This window comes from Muntiacus reevesi, chromosome X (assembly GCF_963930625.1).
Source record: "Muntiacus reevesi chromosome X, mMunRee1.1, whole genome shotgun sequence".
NCBI classification, from domain to species: domain Eukaryota; kingdom Metazoa; phylum Chordata; class Mammalia; order Artiodactyla; family Cervidae; genus Muntiacus; species Muntiacus reevesi.
This window is the reverse complement of record NC_089271.1, coordinates 11,360,192-11,379,900: the sequence shown is the minus strand read 5'-3', so window position 1 is coordinate 11,379,900 and position 19,709 is coordinate 11,360,192. Positions and strand designations below refer to the sequence as shown.

The following is a 19,709-nucleotide window of genomic DNA, read 5'->3' as shown; positions in this document are numbered from 1 at the left end:
GCTGGCTTAGACAGTAAACAGTCTGCTTACAAACAGGAGACCCAGATTCAGTCCTGGGGAAGCTTCTCCTGGAGAAGGGAATGCCTACCCCCTGCAGTATTCTTGCTTGGAGAATTCCATGACCAGAGCAGCCTGGAGGGCTACAGGCCATGGGGTTGCAAATAGTCTGGGCACGACTGAGGAGGTTCGGCACTCGAATTCATTCGACATTATAGTGAACCTTCTCTGTGTCAAAGGCAGCGCCCATGTATCATTATCTTAAGCTGTCAACAAAATCCTTATTCAAAAGAAATCAGACCCAGAGTGTGGCGGACGAGAAAACATGGAGTCAGGGGCCTGGGAACAAGGGAATGGAAGCTGGCTTCCCAGGCGGCGGGGCGGGGAAAGGCGTGAATCTCGGGGGCGGGGACTCAGCGAATATTTGCATAACCAGCATGCACTGCACGCAATATAGATTCAATTTGCTATTTGAATTCATTGTAGATTTCTTTTAATAGTATTTTGATGGATGAACCTTCATGCACTTAAGTGAAAAGATCTGCTGCAAACTCTTGACCCGGACTTATCCTTGACTCGAGTCACCCGCAGTGTGTTAGGAGTGCTCATTCCCAAGGCGGGTCTTTTGTCTTGCGCTGCTTAGGTAAGTTTGTGCTAAGTCACGAGCTGTAACACGTCAAATTTTTGGAGGCTTTGTGAGGTGCACAAGGCCAATATTATTGTTTGCAAAAACAGATCTTGCGGAATGAAACTGTTGAGGCGGCGTTGTTTGTCTGGGGCTGATATACTTAGAAGCTTTCTGAGTTTCTGTTTACTGTATTCAGCACTGGTCTACTCAGTTGACTACTATTCTGTAACCCCCACAGACTGCGGCACTTCGAGTTTCCGTATCACCCACTCTCCAAACTTTGTGTTTCTTCATCACCCATTCTCCAAACTTACTCATTCTCATTATCTTCGAATTCATGGTGCTGTCTAGACATCTCATTTTTTTCCCTTTATTCTCCAATCTTTAGTCCTTCCTAGCACCAGGGTCTTTTCCAGTAAGTCAGTTCTTTGCATCAGGTGGCCAAGGTATGGGGATTTCAGTGACAGCATCAGTTTTTCCAAGGAATATTAAGGGCTGATTTCATGTAGGATGGACTGGTTGGATCTCCTTGCCATCCAAGGGGCTCTCAAGCGTCCTCTCCAAGATCACAGTCCAACAGCTTCAATTCCTCGGCCCTCAGCTTTCTTTACAGTGCAACTCTCACATCCATACATGAGTCCTGGAGAAACCATAGGTTTGATTGGACGGACCTTTCTCGGCAAAGTAATATCTCTGCTTTTTAATTTGCTGTCTTGATTGGTCATAGCTTTTCTTCCAAGGAAGCAAGTGTCTTTTAATTTCATGGCTGAAGTAACCATCCTCAGGGATTTTAGAGCCCAAGACAGTAAATTCTGTCACTGTTTCCATCATTTCCCCTTCTATTTGCCATGAAGTGATGGGACCTGATGCCATGACCTTCCTTTTCCGAATGTTGAGTTTTAAGCCAACTTTTTCACTCTCCTCTGGCACTTTTATGAAGAGGTTCTTCTGTTCTCCGCTTTCTGCCATAAAGGTGGTGTCATCTGCATTTCTGAGGTCATTGATGTTTCTCCCGGCAGTGTGGATTCCAGCTTGTGCTTCATCCAGTATGGCATTTCACATGATGCACTCTGCATTCAAGTTAAATAAGCAGGGTGACAATATGCAGCCTTGACGTACTCCTTTCCCGATTTGGAACCGGTCTGGGTTTCAATGTCCGGTTCTAACTGTTGCTTCTTGACCCGCCTACAGATTTCTCAGGGGGCAGATCAGGTTGATCGGCCTGTAAACTTGCTTGGTCTTTGGCCAGTATGGTTCTCATAATCGTGAATACGCTTTCCAGGAGATTTTTCTGGTGCCCGGAAAGATCGAAGATGGGAAGAGAAAGGGACGACATTGGGGACGACGATTAGATAGCACCACCGACTCGGTGGGCATGAGTTTGAGCATGCCCCAGGAGTTAGTGACGGATAGGAAAGCCAGTCGGACAGAACTGAGCAAGTGAACTGGACAATTTTCTCGAGCCAGTGATGGAAGCGGGCCCTCCTATTTTGGCTTTTTTTTTTTTTTTTTTTTTTTAGTGACTAGAGTCGCCTTGATGGCTTAGACAGTAAACAGTCCGCTTACAAAGTGAGAGACCCAGATTCAATCCTGGGGAAGCTTCTCCCGGAGAAGGGAATGGCTACCCACTGCAGTATTCTTGCCCGGAGATCCATGGACAGAGGAGCCTGGAGGGCTACGGTCCATGGGATCACAAATTGCCTGGGCAGGACTGAGCACACACGGAACTCTATTTCATTTGACATTATAGTGAACCTTCTCTGTGTCAAATGCAACGCTCGCACATCATTTCCTTAAGCTGTCAACAATATCCCTTATTCGATGCAAATCAGACTGAGAACGTCAAGGAGAAGACATGGAGTCAGGGGCCTGGGGACAAGGGCCTGAAAGCGGGCTTCGCAGGAACTGGGGCAGGAAAGGCGCGAATCTCAGTGGCGGGGTTCAGCGTTCATTTGCATAAACAGAATGCAATGCATGCAATGTAGTTTCTATTTATGACTTCAATTTATCATAATTTTTTCCAAAACAATTTATTTCTAAGAATGAGCCTTTATGCTCTTAGGTGAAAAGATCTGCTGCAAACTCTTGACCCGGACTTACTCTTGATGCTCCTCAGCCTCACTGTGTTAGGAGTGAGTGTCACCTCATCAGTATGTTCACAGGCTCTGTGCAGTATGCTTACTCTTGTCCTTGCTTCGACTCAAACTCAGGCTTTGTCTCACTGAGGATTCAATTAGGTAGGCCCAAGTAGGGATAAGGGAAGCTTCCAATAATTTTTGGAGGCCTTGTGAGATGAACAAGGCCAATATTGCTGTGAGGAAGAATAGAATTTGAAAAGTGGAGGGCTTTGGGCAATTTTTCTAAACCTGCAACAGTTAAGAGTTTGATGTGTATTTATCACGTCAAATCGTGTTCTTGATTTTTTGTCAGTAAGATTTTCATGATCCTGAACGAGATTTTTTGGGGGTTTTGATTCTGGGAAAGATTGAAGAGAGGAGGAGAAAGTGACGACATCGACTCATTATAGAGCACCCAAAGTCTCGGTGGACATGCATTTGAACAAGCCCCGGGAGAACTGTTCAGAGATGACTTGAGCAAGGGAACTGGACAATGTTTATGACCCAGGGATGGAACCGGCCCCTCCTATATTGGTAGACAGCTTTCTAAAACATTAGTGATTACAGTCACCGTGGTGGCTTAGACAGTGAAGGGTCTGCTTACAATGTGGGAGCCGGAGGTTCGCTCCTGGGGAAGAACCTCCCGGAGAAGGGAATGGCTACCCACTGCAGTATTCTTGCCTGGGGAATCCCATGGACAGAGGAGCCAGGCAGCCTCTGGTCGGACCCGACTGAGCGGCTTGCAGAGAGAGCGCCACCTGGGAAAAGGAGAGCTCCTTTTGGGTGATCCCACGTTTCTGTCGTAGCTGTAATTGTTTTCCGGGCTCTGCTTTGTTTTCTGTAGTCTCAGTCACTCAGTCCTGTGGGGCTGTTAGCCACCCTACGGACTGTAACCTGCCAGGCTCCTCCGTCCCTGGAATTGTCCAGGCCAGAATACTGGAGTGAGTTTCCATTCCCTTCTCCAGACTCTTCCCGACCCGGAGATCGAACCCGGGTCTCCTGCATTGCAGGTGAATTGTGTACCATGTGAGTCCCAATTTTTTTTCCTAATCCACAGTTATTACTACTGGATATAGTGATAGTCAACTTTCATAGCCACATTATTCATATAGGTTCATTTTCTTTGTTCATAAACTTATGTAGGTAGGTCGTAAACTTATGCGGTAGGTGTGTTCATTCTGTTCTCCCCCCTCCCACTCCAGGATGTAATATTTGTAAAAATCCATAGAAGGTCTCAGGCTTCCCTGGTAGCTCAGCTGGTAAAGAATCCACCTTCCATGCAGGAGACCTAGGTTCGTCTCCTAGGGATCAGGAAGATCCCCGGGAGAAGAGAACTGATACCCACTCTCCAGTATTCTGGGCTGGAGAATTCCATGCACTGTATAGTTCATGGGAGTCATTTTAGATTCCCTCTGAGAATTGCTAATCAAAGTGTATATCTAACTTTTTATTTATGTAATGCCAATGTTTACTTTTTCTCCAAAGACAGTGTACCAGTGTACAGTCAACAGCTCTACATCAACATTTCGCAGTTTCACATTCCCAGTTAACTCTTGTTTTCAGACTTTTAGAATTTTTGACAGTCTAGGAGGTGTGCAATCCATTATTTAACGTATTTGGATATGATTTGACTGTATGGAGGAGCCATCAGATGTTTAAATCAAAATTCTGGAGTAGGTGGGTAGGTAGTTTCAAATTTTTCTATTTTATACTCAAAGCAGTCGTTGTCCCATTAGTTCCTCAGGACAAATTTCAAGAGTGAAAATGCTGGACTAAATGTTTCACACATTGAAATTTTTGATCCATATTACTCACCTGTCACCCGGAAAGATTTTACAATTTTACATTCATATCTACAGTATTTGCATACCTTTACTCCCAAACGTGTTCAAAAGCAGTTTTGAAAAAAAAAAAAACACCTAAATTTTGTATATACTTAATATTTTTGTTTTTTTGTGCTTTTTTAAAATTTATTTTTTAATTGAAGGATAATTGCCTTCAGAATTTAATTTTAAAGGCCATATGACACCGGGCTCTCAGAAGAGCAAAACCCAGAATTGCTTTTTCCCATCCCAGTTCCCACGTCCCCGAAACAACCATTTGAAATCCTTAGCGGTTTCATCTGTTTGCTTCTATAACTCATACTATGCTTATACTGCTCTTTCTTCGTTTTGTTCTAAACTGTATCAGACAGGCTAGATGCCCCCTCTGACATCAATTTGTCCTCAACCGTCAGAGATAACTTAGAATTCCTGAGCTTTCCAGGGTTCTGAAGCATTAAAATGTCCTTGTCCCCACTTGGAAGCTGTTACCTGCTCTCCTGTTTTGTCAGTAAGAACATATCTCTTCTTTTTATTCCTTTACTGTCATTTCATGGCGTTTTGTGGACAGAGTAGAGATATATGGATATATTGAATCTGCCATATCCAACCTGAAATCCGAAGATACTGTAGATCGTGTTGTCATTATAATTATTATCATTTGGCCACACTATATGGTTTGCGAGATGGCAGTTCCCGGCCAGGGATTGAGCCTCTGCCCCTGCAGTGGAGTCCCAACGACTGGATCGTCAGGGGATTCCCGTTACTTTTAGAAAATTTAAAAAAAAAACACACACCACTTTGAAAATAATTGGAGTAGCATCTATGTTAGAACGGCCTCTCCGAGAATCGGTTAACCCTTGGGACACGGATGGAAGTTAAGAAACATGGAATCAGCTGCGCGCCCCCTACTGGAAGATCTTGCCCAGAGCAGTCTGACTTTCCCTGGGGCCTCTTTGTTCAGGGCCCAGGGCTTCACAATGGTGGCGGTCCACCAAAGGAGTCGGGGAGTTTCTAAAAATCCTATGCCCAGGACTCCACCCTGGGCCAATTAAACTTTTCTCTCTGTGTGTAGGGATTGGGCGTCAGCACTTTTAAAGCTCGTAAGTGGTTCTAGAGTGCAGAGTCACTGCTTTAGGCTAAGCAGCTCACTGGGTTAGCCCGTTTGTAACAGCATGGCAATATTTGGACCGTAATCCATGCCGTGTTCCTGTTGTGCAGTTACATTTGTGTGTTGTCTAGATTCTGAGTAGTGTCTGTTTCCATGCTTTAATTTCATAAGCATGTCTTCTGTTAATCTGAGAAAGGAATCGCACAGCGGCGTTAACATAGTATTGACGTGCCACACTCATTTGGCAGAGGCATAGGATTTAGCTCAGTCCTCACAGCACATTTATACTCTGCGGGAAGTCGCCATGACAGAGTGAAAACTGTCCAGGGATGTGGTCATCTTGCTGTATCTGGATTTTTGCATTGCTGGAGTGCAGTAATGGCAGAGAATATTATGGTCTTCATGACTATTATTGTGATTATAAGGTGGACACTTGAGCCGGAGTCACCAAAACCCTCCCTTATTATGAATTGATCCAATGCCTATATGGGGTCGCAAGGAGTGGGACACGACGGAGCACACACGGGTGCACTATATTAGCCACCCCTCCCTCCACCCCACCCCGCAAAGCCTCATTGAGAACAGGCTTAATTCTTAGAGGTTCTGGTTAGTCTTGCTGAGTTTTAGCTTTAGCCTGCAAAAATATAGTCATTGCTGATCATGGTTTTCAGGAAAGAACATGATGGGTCAGTGTATATCATCACGACTGGAGGAGGGGAAAGTCCTACAGCAGATTTAGCGTAAAGGACAGTGTGGAGGGAATTCCCTGGTGGTTAGGCTTCCGTGCTTTCATTGCCGAGAGCGCGGGTTCAGTCCCTGCTGGGGGAACTAAAATCCTACAAGCTGAGTGAAGCCACCCCCACCAAAAACAAAGATGGTGACTTGGTTATGGTGATCTTTTATAATGAACGACATGTTACGGAATTTGAGACGTCTACAGTGAAGGTAAAATGTGTTCTTAAAACTCAAGACTATCTCAGGGCAGTTTCAGTTCTAACAACAGGAGCTGACGGGTCGCCTATACCAGAAGAGACTTTTTAGTTTTCAGGAAAAACGGTAACGTTGAAACCTTAAAGAAATCAGCATGCACTGAGCAAATGCTATAAAATATTGTAGTTTAACCACTGAAATCATAAACGGCTTGATCTAAACAAATCCCTCAGTGTGAAGATCACATAACCAAAGTGATTTGTGAGAAAAGCATAACTGCATGAAATTAAAGCTTAATGAATAGACACGTCATCTGCCATGACTTACTAGTCTTCCAAGCATCTTTCGGGGCACTGTAACATGCATTTTGTAATTTTATTTTCTTCTTATCAAATAGTTGGACACATTCATGAACTAATTATTCGTTAAAATAGTCTGTCTTCTCCTAATGAAACTAGTTGATTGCATTAACTAGATCAAAGTGTCTACCACATATTTTGTGAAACTGAAAAATAATTTGTTAAAATTCAATGCACATAACTTCAGGGTTGAAAGATCGTATCTTTACTTTAAAATGGTGGGGAAATCTACCAGAAAGAACAACCTACCAAAAAATGCACACTATAGAAGCATATGCAGACTCCTATTTTTTAATACTTAAAGCAGTCAAGAAGGCAAATAAAAAATTGCAAGTTGGATGTAATCTTAAGTTTTCTTTCAATAAACTTTAAAAATATTCTGTGAGTCCTATTCATAATATTATTTTTTTAATGCTCAAAATTTTAAAAAGTGTGGAATGCTTCGATGAATTTGTGTGTCATCCTTGCGCAGGGGCCATGATAATCTCTGTATCATTCGAGTTTCAGTAGATGTGCTATTGAAGCTTATAGCACTGTAACATTATTTTAATGGTGCAAAACCATCTTGGTTATAACGGGCACCTGAAAGCACAATGAGTACAAACACCTGCTTTATCTCCGAAACGAAAAGCTTTTTAAATTTTCGGATATGACACATTGAGTCTTGTCACTCTGTGTAAGTTAGCACTTCTGCTCATAGGAGGTTCTGCCACTGGGACACGCACACGGTAGCAGCGCACAGCCTCCTGAGACTGGCAAGGCCAGCTGAGGGTTTGACTTACTTGCCATCAACTGCTGTAATCGCAAAATAGATGGATATTGTTTGTTCTTGTGTAATATTGACTCCATGCACCTAAAGTAGGCTTTAAAGACTTAGTGTGTTTCCATGCTCCCTTTACCGTTTAAATGATTTTTGTTACGTAGGTTTATGTGCATAAACACATCATCATCCCTCCAGCCTGCACAGCCTTCAGGGTGGGCACACCACCCCTTAGATGCCGCCCGAGAACCTCAGAGAAAGCTCGTGAACATGTAACGTGGTTCTCAGAGAGCCTTGCCTCTGCGCTTGGTAGAGCGCACACTCTGAAGTGTGCTGTGAGAAATATCTGATTTAGCAGGATTATTCATTGTCCCCCTGGGAACTTGGTCCCTCTTAATTTGGACCTGTGGAAAGGGGAGTGGGCAACAGGTGACAACTGGAGGCACCCGCAACTAGAAAGTCAGTGTTAGCTGAGGATGCTACAGGAAGAAGAAACAGCACCAGAAAGTTCTGTTGCCCTGAGCACATCAGTGGATTTGTGCAGCGCCGTCAACTCCTGCGTGCTCGCTCGGTCGTGTCCGACTCTGACACCCACGGACTGTAGAACACCAGGCTCTCTGCCCATGGAATTTCCCAGGAACGAACACTGGAGTGGGTTTCCCTGCCCTCCTCCAGGGGAGCTTCCCGACCCAGAGATCAAATCCGGGTCTCCTGCCTCTCCTGTGTTCCGAGCAAATTCTTTACCACTAAGCCTCTGGAGAAGCCTCGGTGTGAGCTTATTAACTTTTCTCCAAAGAATTACCCCCACACACTCTGGTCAATAATGGGGATCCCCCAAAGTGCTCAGATTCCTCAGTCACCTTATATTCTTAAACGTCCTGCCAAGATTGGGATCCAAGGTCATGGTTTAAAGCAGAAATCCCACTTCAGCCTGTTGGTGGCAAGGACACAGCAGGGAAATGGGCAGAGTCTAGGGCTTGTCTTCAGAGAAAGCTCCAGGCCCCAACAAGCATGTGTGCCTGTGCTCCTAAGGCATCAGACCTCTGAGGCTGGGCACAAAAGGCCTCGGGAACCCACGCATGAAATTTCAAACGATTCCTCAAAAAACTAAAAATAGAGTTGCCATGTGATCCAGCAATCCCACTCCTGGCCATGTATCTGGACAAAAGCATAATTCTAAAAGATGCATGCTAGCTCATAGCAACACTACTTACAATAGCCGAGACATGGAAACAATTTGTGCTATAAGAAGTCTCCCTCCGCCATGTCTTCTGGGTTTCCTCTGGGGGAGTTGCTAAGCACAACTGGCCTCCTCAGGGGCTTGGGGATGTCCTAGGTCAGTATTTTGCACCTGAAAACAGACAACGTTCATTTTTCTAATAAAAATAACTTAAGGGACAATGAGACAGGATATGCCTCTCGAGGAAAGGTCACACCATACCCTACAGACTAGCCAAAGAATTTGAACTTGAGCCCATTCAGCTCCCTGGATCCAGGTGACAGCAGAAGGGAATAAAGGAAACAAGGCCAGGGTTGCATCACCCAAGAAGAGGGCACAGCAAAGCCCAGACCCTGAAAAATGGTGTGGGTCGAACGGCCGGAAGTTTTCAACAGACAAATTATAAGAATGGGACAGAAGGGATCTGGATTCAAGGACTCAAAAGACACACCAAGTGTTTTAAAAGGTGCTAGACCAAATGACGACAACTAGGGAGAGACCCTGTGTAATAAAATGATAAAGAAACAAAAGGAAGGGATTACTGTGCAAGAAGGGCGTGTCCCCTGGGACTGGGCCTGAGACGGGCATTGGGAGGGGCTGGCGAGCTCGAGTTCTTGACCTGCATGGTGGCTACAAGGGTGTTTCTCATGTAAAAATTCATTAAGCTACACTGGATTTCGTAGTAAAGATCCAAAACCAGAAACGTACACTGTGGACAGAGAATGCTGCCTGCCATTTCAGTAAACAAGGGATGTTGAGACCATGAAGCTACCAGCCACCGCTGTCGCCCTGAGGGTGGGCCCTGAGTGGATTCAGGATGGAGAAAAATAGGATACTGCCCCTAGATAATTAAAGTGTATATCATAGGAATGACTTCAATGGGCCCAGACTCTTGCATCTTCCCATACTAAAATCACTAACTTGAGATGAGTGTTTTTGTGATTAGCAGTAATCTTTTGATGTTCTGATGGTTGACTACGTATTTTTTTCTCAGCAAAGAACTTCCTGTATATTCTGGCTCCTCCCTGACCTCTTTTTTGCCCCACTGGGTGGCTTACAGGATCTTAGTTCCCTTAGATCCCTTAGTTCTCCAACCAGGGATTGAACCTGTGCCCCCTGCAGTGGAAGCACAAAGTCCCAACCACTGGTCCACCAGGTAACTCCCCTGCCCCCTTACCTTTTTGGAACACTCTCTGAGAACTAAGAGACTGCATCCCGGGCTCGAGACCTCTGTGAGTTTGCCAAATGAAACATAATTTGGGGGAGTTCTCTGGACGGGTAATGGTTAGGATTCTGTACTTTCACTGACAGGGCTGGGGTTTTGTCCCTGGTTGGGGACTGAGATGCCACAGTTAGGTTTGCGTTTCTTTCCTCAGTCGACTACACACAACGCCATACTGTCTCTCTCTGGAGTTAGAGTCGCACACGGAGACGCATGCTAATGGGAAGTTTGTTTGGTGAGCAAGAAATCAAGAGAGTTCTCCCTGTTAAGAGGCACTAGATTTCAATGTTGGGGCTTCTCTCCTCACACGAGGGATGGCCTTGGAAATGGAGCCTTTGTTTTTGAGCTTCTCATTTTTTGACCGAGATTCTCTCTTTCCCAGTGAATGGGCTTGAATGGGCGTTGCCAACCTGGCCTCACCGACTCCCCCTTTGCTAGGTTTCCACTCTTCTGATGAGATACAGTGCTTCTTGAGATTTGTCAGTACCTTTGATCATATTATAGGGTATGACGATTTCTGTTATTTCACTGCCAGCAAAGACAGTGTAGTAGTGGCAGCTTGTGTGTGTGTGTCTGTGTTGTGTAAAACTAAGAGCTAGCAATGAGCACACTCAGGATGTCACACACCAGAGGTAGTTGGCTATATAAATCCGGGAGTCTGTATCACAGGGTCTAGCTACTGCAAATGTTTCTGTTAGTCACAGCTCAGTCAACAGCAGAGACTTTGCTAAGTAGTGAAATGAAGGTTAGAAATGGAGTTTCATTGGTGAAATTAGCAACGTGTTATCCAGTAAGATGGGTGTCAGTAATGGGCTGCTGCTGCTGCTAAGTCACGTCAGTCGTGTCCGACTCTATGCGACCCCATAGACGGCAGCCCAACAGGCTCCTCTGTCCCTCAGGTTCTCCAGGCAAGAATACTGGAGTGGGTTGCCATTTCCTTCTCTAACGCATGACAGTGAAAAGTGCAAGTGAAGTCGCACAGTCATGTCTGACTCTCAGCGACCCCATGGACTGTGGACTACCAGGCTCCTCCAACCATGGGATTCTCCAGGCAAGACTACTGGGGTGGGGTGCCATTGCCTTCTCCGAGTAATGGGCTAACAGTGGTAAAATTAATAATACTTTAGACGTGTGCATTGCTTACAATGTGCGAGTCTCCTCAACCTTGCATTTACAGGGTATGAGAACCTAGCCATCTGAAGCCTGTTCCCTAAGGAGTAATACTACAGGCCAAACCTCTAAATAGCCCTGTGTCCAGCTATGAATTCTGAGCGTTCCAATTCCCTGATCCTGGCTGTAAGGCCAACAGAATCCTGCAAGTTGATCTCTTAACCAGACAGATTGCTGGGAGCATCATTGAGCTTACTACTCCTGATAACTTTCTGCCTCAGGCTCTTGGTTGTTGTTAGCAACTCAATAGTGTTATTCTTTCAGTCCTGTCAGACTCTTTGCAATCTCATGGACTGTAGCCCGACAGGATCCTCTCTGTCCATGGAATTCTCCATGCAACAACTGCAGTGGGTAGCCATTCCCTTCGCCAGGAGATTATTCCCCAGGATTCAATCTGGGTCTTCCACTTTGTAAGCGGACGCTTTCCTATCTAAGCCATCAGGGTGACTCTAACCACTGATTAAAAAAAAAAAAAAAAAAAAAGCTGTGTGCCAAAATAGGAGGGCTCAGTTCCATCCCTGGGTCATGAAAATTGTCCAGGACATTTGCTCGGTTCTGTCTGACTGGCTTTTCTATCCGTCACTAACTCCCAGGGCTTGCTCAAATGCGTGTTCACCTCGGTGATGCTATCTAATCATTTTCTCCAGTGTTGTCCCTTTCTCCGCCTGTCTTCAATCTTTCCCGGCACCAGAAAAAATCTCCTGGAAAATCCATTCACAGCTATGAGAACCTTACTGAGCAAAGACCAAGCAATCTTACTGACTGATAAATCTAACTTGCCCCGTGAGACATCTGTATGCAGATCAAGAAGCAACAGTTACAACTTGACATTGAAAAACTGGTTCAAAATTGGGAAAGGAGTACATCAAGGCTGCATATGGTCACCCTGCTTATTTAACTTATATGCAGAGTACAGCATGCGAAACCCCATGTGGCACGAGGCACAAGGTGAAATTAACATTGCTGGGAGAAACATCAAAAACCTCAGAAATGCAGATGACACCACCCTCATGGCAGAAAGCAAAAAAGAACTAAAGAGCCTCTTGATGAAAGTGAAAGAGAAGAGTGAAAAAGTTGGCTTAAAACTCAAGATTCAGGAAACAAAGATCATGGCATCTAGTCCCATCACTTCATGGCAAATAGATGGGGAAACAATGGAAACAGTGACAGACTTTATTTTCATGGGCTTTGAAATCGCTGTGGATGGTGACTTCAGCCATGAAATTAAAAGACGCTTGCTCCTTGGAAGAAAAGCTATGACCAGCCAAGACAGCGCATTAAAAAGCAGAGATGTTACTTTGCCGAGAAAGATCCGCCCAGTCAAAGCTATGGCTTCTCCAGTACTCATGTATGGATCTGAGAGTTGCACCGTAAAGAAAGCTGAAGGCCGAAGCATTGAACCTGTTGGACTGTGATCTTGGAGAGGACGCTTGAGAGTCCCTTGGACTGCAAGCAGATCCAACCAGTCCATCCTAAAGGAAATCAGACCTGATTATTTCTTGGAAAAACTGGTGCTGACACAGAAATTCCAATGCTTTGGCCACCTGGCGCAAAGAAATGACTTACTGGAAAAGACCCTGATGCTGGGAAGGACTAAAGGTGGGAGGAGAAAGGAGATGACAGAAAATGAGATGGTTAGATAGCACCATTGATTCAAAGGGCATGAGTATTGAGCAAGCTCCGAGAATGGGTGATACACAAGGAAACCTGAAGTGCCGCAGTCCACGGGGTTACAAAACAGTTGGACACGACTGAGAGAGTCAACTGAGCAGACCAAAGCCTAAGTTCAGAATTTCACACGATAAACACACAGATAGCTCGCAAGTATAACAACCCCAGGGGGTAAAAAAAAAAAAAAATCCTGCCTCCAAACTTTCACTTCACAAGGTCTGTTTTTGCATAGAAGGATGTTAGGCTTGTTTATCGCACAAGGCCTCCAAAAATTGTGTACCTGGGCTTACATTCCTCCTCAGGCCAAACTAACCGAATCTTAAGTACAAGACAAAAGACTCAGCTTGAGCACGAGCACGAATAAGCATAAGAATAGTGCAGTGTGCCTGCGCTCATATGGATGAAGGCACACGCACCCATAACGCAGTGAGGCTGAGGGGCGTCAGGTGTGAGTTCAGGTCAAGAGTTTGCAGCAGGTCTTTTCTCTTAAGTGGGTGAAGGCTCACTCATCGAAATACTACGTTTAAAAGAAATCTAGGACAATTGAAATAGTCAATTGAAACTATATCACACGCAGTGCATGGTGGTTATGCAAATACTCGCGGAGTCCCCGCCCCCAAGATTCACGCCTTTCCCTGCCCCAGCTCCCGGGAAGCCAGCTTCCCAGTCCCTCGTTCCCAGGCCCCTGACTCTATGGTTTCTCCTCCTCGACACTCTGAGTCTGATTTCTTCTCAATAAGGATTTTGTTGACAGCTTAAGATAATGATACATGGGCGCTGCCTTTGACACAGAGAAGGTTCACTATAATGTCCCATGAAATAGAGTACCGAACCGCCTCAGTCGTGCCCAGACTATCTGCGACCCCATGGAGTATAGCCTTCCAGGCTCCTCGGTCCATGGACCTCCAGGCAAGACTACTGCAGTGGGTAGCCATTCCCTTCTCCAGGAGAAGCTTCCCCAGGATCGAACCTGGGTCTCCCGCTTGTGAACGAACTCTTTACTGTCTAAGCCATCAGGGTGACTCTAATCACTGTTGAAAAACAAAAACAACAAGAAAAACCTTACTGCCAAAATAGGAAGGCCAGTTTCCACCCGTGGGTCGTGAAAATTGTCCAGTTCATTTGCTCAGTCTATCCGACTGGCTTTCCTATCTGTCACTAACTCCCGGGGCATGCGCAAACTCACGTTCACCGAGTCGTGATGCTATCTAATGGTTTTCCCCAAAGTCATCCCTTTCTCCTCCCGACTTTGGACTTTCCTGGCACCAGCAAAATCTCCTGGAAAGCCCATTCACAATTATGAGACCCTTACTGCCCAAAATCAGTTCTGAATATTCCTTGGAAGAACTGATGCAGATATTGAAACTCCCATACTTTGGCCACCTGATGCAAAGCACTGACTTACTGGAAACGACCCTGAGGCTGAGAAGGACTAAAAGTGGGACATGAAAGGAGACGACAGAAAATGAGATGGTTAGACAGCACCATTGATTCAAAGGGCATGAGTATTAAGTTCCTATAATGGGTGATAGACAGGGAAACCTGAGGCGCTATACTCTACGGGGTTACAAGACAGTTGGAAACGTCTGGGAAAGTCAACTGAGCAGAAGAAAGCCTAGCCTCAGGATTTCAACCAATAACCACACAGAAAGCTCTTAAACAGAAGAGCCCCAAAGAAACAGCCTGCTTCCAAACACTCATTTCAGAAAGTCTGCTTTTGCATACAATGATGTTGGTCTTGTTTAGCTCACAAGACCTCCAAAAATTGAGGGTAACACAGAGTATGTTTCTCCTCGGACCTAACCATGTGAATGTTAAGCAAAAGGCAAAAACTGCGGCTAGAGCATGAACACTTCTATCACACTTAGGGTGAGGAGCGTCAAGGGTAAGTCCGGGTCAAGAGTTTGCAGCAGGTCTTTTCTCTTAAGGGAATGAAGGCTCATTCTTCAAAATACTACATTTAAAAGAAATCTATGGTAAATTGAAATTGCAACTGTACTGCACGCAGTGCATGCTGGTTATGCAAATTTTCGCTGAGTCCCCACCCACGAGAGTCTCCCCTTTCCCCGCCCCAGCTCCCGGGAAGCCAGCTTCCATTCCCTTGTTCCCAGGACCCTGACTCCATGTTTTCTCCCCCTTGACACTTGAGTCTGATTTCTTTTCAATAAGGATTTTGTTGACAGCTTAAGATAATCATATATGGGCGCTGCCTTTGACACAGAGAAGATTCACTATAATGTCGAATGAAATAGAGTGCCGAACCTCCTCTGTCGTGCCCAGACTATCTGCGACCCCATGGAGTATAGCCGTCCAGGCTCCTCGGTCCATGGAATTCTCCAGGGAAGAATTTTGCAGTGAGTAGACATTCCCGTCTCCAGGAGAAGCTTCCCCAGGATCGAACCTGGGTCTCCCTCTTTGTGAACGGACTCTGTACTGTCTGAGCCATCAGCGTGACTCTAATCACTATTTATAAAAAGAAAAGGTGAATGCCAATATAGGAGGGCCCGCTTCCATCACTGGGTCGTGAAAATTGTGCAGTTCATTTGCTGTGCTTATCCAATCAGCCTTCCTATCTCTCACCAATACCCGTGCTTGCTCAAACTCATGTCCATTCAGCAGGTGAGGCCAGCTAATTGCTTTGTGCCATGTGGTCCCTTTCTCCACCTGCTTTCAATCTTTCCCAGCACCAAAATATCTCTTGGAAATCCCCATTCAAGTGTTATGAGAATCTGACCAAAGATTCCCATACAAGATGGAGGAGGAGAAGGTCGTGCCCTCATCTTCTCCTGGGAGAAGTCCAAAATTACAGCTCGGGGCTGAACAACCATCAACAGGAGAATGTTGGGTCCCACCACAATAGACACCCGACGTCCAGGGGCAAAGGAGAATCCCCAGCAAGATGGTAGGAGGGTCGAAATTTTGTTTAGAATCAAAGCCCATACCTGCCAGTGATGCCTGGAGGGCTCAAAGAAGACCTTGTGCACACCAGGGCTCAGAGACCCCACAGAGACTGAGCCAGAACTGTGTTTGAGCATCTCCTGTGGACAGATGGTGGGCCAGCGTGGTCTGCCTCAGGGGCAGGGGCTCTGGGTGCAGGAGCCCTCCTCATGCACACCCTGTGGCATAAGCCCTCTTGGAGGAGGTCACCATTAACCCCACCATAGAGCCCCCGAGCAGACGACCCACAAACTGCAGAACAATCATACCAAAGAAATTCTTGCACTGCTTTGAAAGTTCTAGCACACACAAGAGATTTACCAACCTGGGGATCTGGCAAGGACCTGAGAACCCCCAAGGAATCTGACTGTGAGGCCAGTGGGATTTGATTACAGAACTTACACAGGCCTGGGGAAACAGACTCTTGGAGGGCACAAACAAAACCTGGTGTGCCCCAGGGCCCGGGAGAAAGGAGCAGGGACACCCCGCCCCCCGACAAGGGACTGACCCAGACTTGCCCGTGAGTGTCCAGGAGTCCCTGGCAGAGGCGTGGGTCGGCAGTGTACTGCTGCAGGGTCGGGGGCACTGAGTGTAGCAGTGCCTGCCTGGGACCTTTGGAAGGAGGTGGCCATTATCTTCATTACCTCCACGTTAGTTTGGTCTCGGGTCAAACAACAGGGAGGGAAGACAGCCCTGCCCATCAACAGAAAACTGGATTAAGCATTTGCTCAGCATGGTCCCACCCATCAGAACAAGACCCAGTTTCCCCACAGTCAGTCTCTCCCAGCAGGCAGCTTCCATAAGCCTCTTATCCTTATCTGTCAGAGGGCAGACAGAATGAAAACCAGTGTCACAGTAAACTTGTCAAACTGATCACATGGCCCACAGCCTTGTCTAACTCAGTGAAAGTATGAGCCATGCCGTCTTCAGTTCAGTCCAGTCCCTGAGTCCTGTCAGACTCTTTGGGATCCCATGGGCTGCAGCACGCCAGGGTCCCTGTTCATCACCAACTCCTGGAACTTGCTCAAACTCATGTATATCAAGGCAGTGATGCCATCCAACCATCTCATTCTCTGTTGTCCCCTTCTCCTCAAGCCTTCCATCTTTCCCAGCATTGGGGACTTTCCCAATGATTCAGTTCTCCTATTTTGGCGGTCACTTTTTTTTTTTTTTTTTAAATCGTGATTAGAATCACCCTGCTGGCTTAGACAGTAAACAGTCTGCTTACAAACAGGAGACCCAGATTCAGTCCTGGGGAAGCTTCTCCTGGAGAAGGGAATGCCTACCCCCTGCAGTATTCTTGCTTGGAGAATTCCATGACCAGAGCAGCCTGGAGGGCTACAGGCCATGGGGTTGCAAATAGTCTGGGCACGACTGAGGAGGTTCGGCACTCGAATTCATTTGACATTATAGTGAACCTTCTCTGTGTCAAAGGCAGCGCCCATGTATCATTATCTTAAGCTGTCAACAAAATCCTTATTCAAAAGAAATCAGACCCAGAGTGTGGCGGACGAGAACATGGAGTCAGGGGCCTGGGAACAAGGGAATGGAAGCTGGCTTCCCAGGCGGTGGGGCGGGGAAAGGCGTGAATCTCGGGGGCGGGGACTCAGCGAATATTTGCATAACCAGCATGCACTGCACGCAATATAGATTCAATTTGCTATTTGAATTCATTGTAGATTTCTTTTAATAGTATTTTGATGGATGAACCTTCATGCACTTAAGTGAAAAGATCTGCTGCAAACTCTTGACCCGGACTTATCCTTGACTCGAGTCACCCTCAGTGTGTTAGGAGTGCTCATTTCCAAGGTGGGTCTTTCGTCTTGCGCTGTTTAGGTAAGTTGGCGCTAAGCCACTAGCAGTAACACGCCCAAATTTTTGGAGGCTTTGTGATCTGCACAAGGCCAATATCATTGTATACAAAAACAGATCTTGCGGAATGAAACTGTTGAGGCAGTGTTGTTTATCTGGGGCTGTTATATTTAGAAACTTCTGAGTGTCTGTTTACTGCATTCAGCACTGGTGTACTCAGTTGACTACTATTCTGTAACCCCCACAGACTGCGGCACTTCGGGTTTTCTTATCACCCACTCTCCAAACTTTGTGTTTTCTTATCACCCATTCTCTAAACTTACTCATCCTCATTATTTTCGAATCCATGGTGCTGTCTAGACATCTCATTTTTTTCCCTTTATTCTCCAATCTTTAGTCCTTCCTAGCACCAGGGTCTTTTCCAGTAAGTCAGTTCTTTGCATCAGGTGGCCAAGGTATGGGGATTTCAGTGACAGCATCAGTTTTTCCAAGGAATATTAAGGGCTGATTTCATGTAGGATGGACTGGTTGGATCTCCTTGCCATCCAAGGGGCTCTCAAGCGTCCTCTCCAAGATCACAGTCCAACAGCTTCAATTCCTCGGCCCTCAGCTTTCTTTACAGCGCAACTCTCACATCCATACATGAGTCCTGGAGAAACCATAGCTTTGATTGGACGGACCTTTCTCGGCAAAGTAACATCTCTGCTTTTTAATTTGCTGTCTTGATTGGTCATAGCTTTTCTTCCAAGGAGCAAGCGTCTTTTAATTTCATGGCTGAAGTCACCATCCTCAGGGATTTTAGAGCCCAAGACAGTAAACTCTGTCACTGTTTCCATCATTTCCCCATCTATTTGCCATGAAGTGATGGGACCTGAGGCCATGATCTTCCTTTTTTGAATGTTGAGTTTTAAGCCAACTTTTTCACTCTCCTCTGGCACTTTTATGAAGAGGTTCTTCTGTTCTCCGCTTTCTGCCATAAAGGTGTGTCGTCTGCATCTGCCATGACTTACTAGTCTTCCAAGCATCTTTCGGGGCACTGTAACATGCATTTTGTAATTTTATTTTCTTCTTCATCAACATAGTTGGACACTTTCATGAACTAATCATTCATTAAAATAGTCTGTCTTCTCCTAATGAAACTAGTTGATTGCATTAACTAGATCAAAGTGTCTACCACATATCTTGTGAAACTCAAAAATAATTTGTTAAAATTCAATGCACATAATTTGAGGGTTGAAAGATCGTATCTTTACTTTAAAATGGTGGGGAAATCTACCAGAAAGAACAACCTACCAAATAATGCACATGCAGAGTCCTATTTTTTAATACTTAAGGCAGTCAAGAAGGCAAATAAAAAATTGCAAGTTGGATATAATCTTAAGTTTTCTTTCAATAAACTTTAAAAATATTCTGTGAGTCCTATTCATAATATTATTTTTTAATGCTCAAAATTTTAAAAAGTATGGAACGCTTCGATGAATTTGTGTGTCATCCTTGCGCAGGGGCCATGATAATCTCTGTATCATTCGAGTTTTAGCAGATGTGCTATTGAAGCTTCTAGCACTGTAACATTATTTTGATTGTGCAAAACCATCTTGGTTATAACGGGCATCTGAAAGCAGAATGTAGTACAAACACCTGCTTTATCTCCTAACCGAAAAGCTTTTTAAATTTTCGGATATGACACATTGAGTCTTGTCACTCTGTGTAAGTTAGCACTTCTGCTCATAGGAGGTTCTGCCACTGGGACACGCACACGGTAGCAGCGCACAGCCTCCTGAGACTGGCAAGGCCAGCTGAGGGTTTGACTTACTTGCCATCAACTGCTGTAATCGCAAAATAGATGGATATTGTTTGTTCTTGTGTAATATTGACTCCATGCACCTAAAGTAGGCTTTAAAGACTTAGTGTGTTTCCATGCTCCCTTTACCGTTTAAATGATTTTTGTTATGTAGG

General features: G+C 45.4%; 2 non-coding genes across 2 annotated transcripts; both read right to left on the bottom strand.

Moving 5' to 3' along the window:
- Positions 1-7,388: 7,388 nt before the first annotated feature.
- Positions 7,389-7,496, bottom strand: LOC136154908 (U6 spliceosomal RNA). Its single transcript, XR_010660610.1, has one exon. It is a non-coding gene; the product is annotated as a U6 spliceosomal RNA (small nuclear RNA).
- An 11,713-nt stretch (positions 7,497-19,209) lies between these two features.
- LOC136154904 (U6 spliceosomal RNA) lies at positions 19,210-19,317 on the bottom strand. Its single transcript, XR_010660606.1, has one exon. It is a non-coding gene; the product is annotated as a U6 spliceosomal RNA (small nuclear RNA).
- Positions 19,318-19,709: the final 392 nt, after the last annotated feature.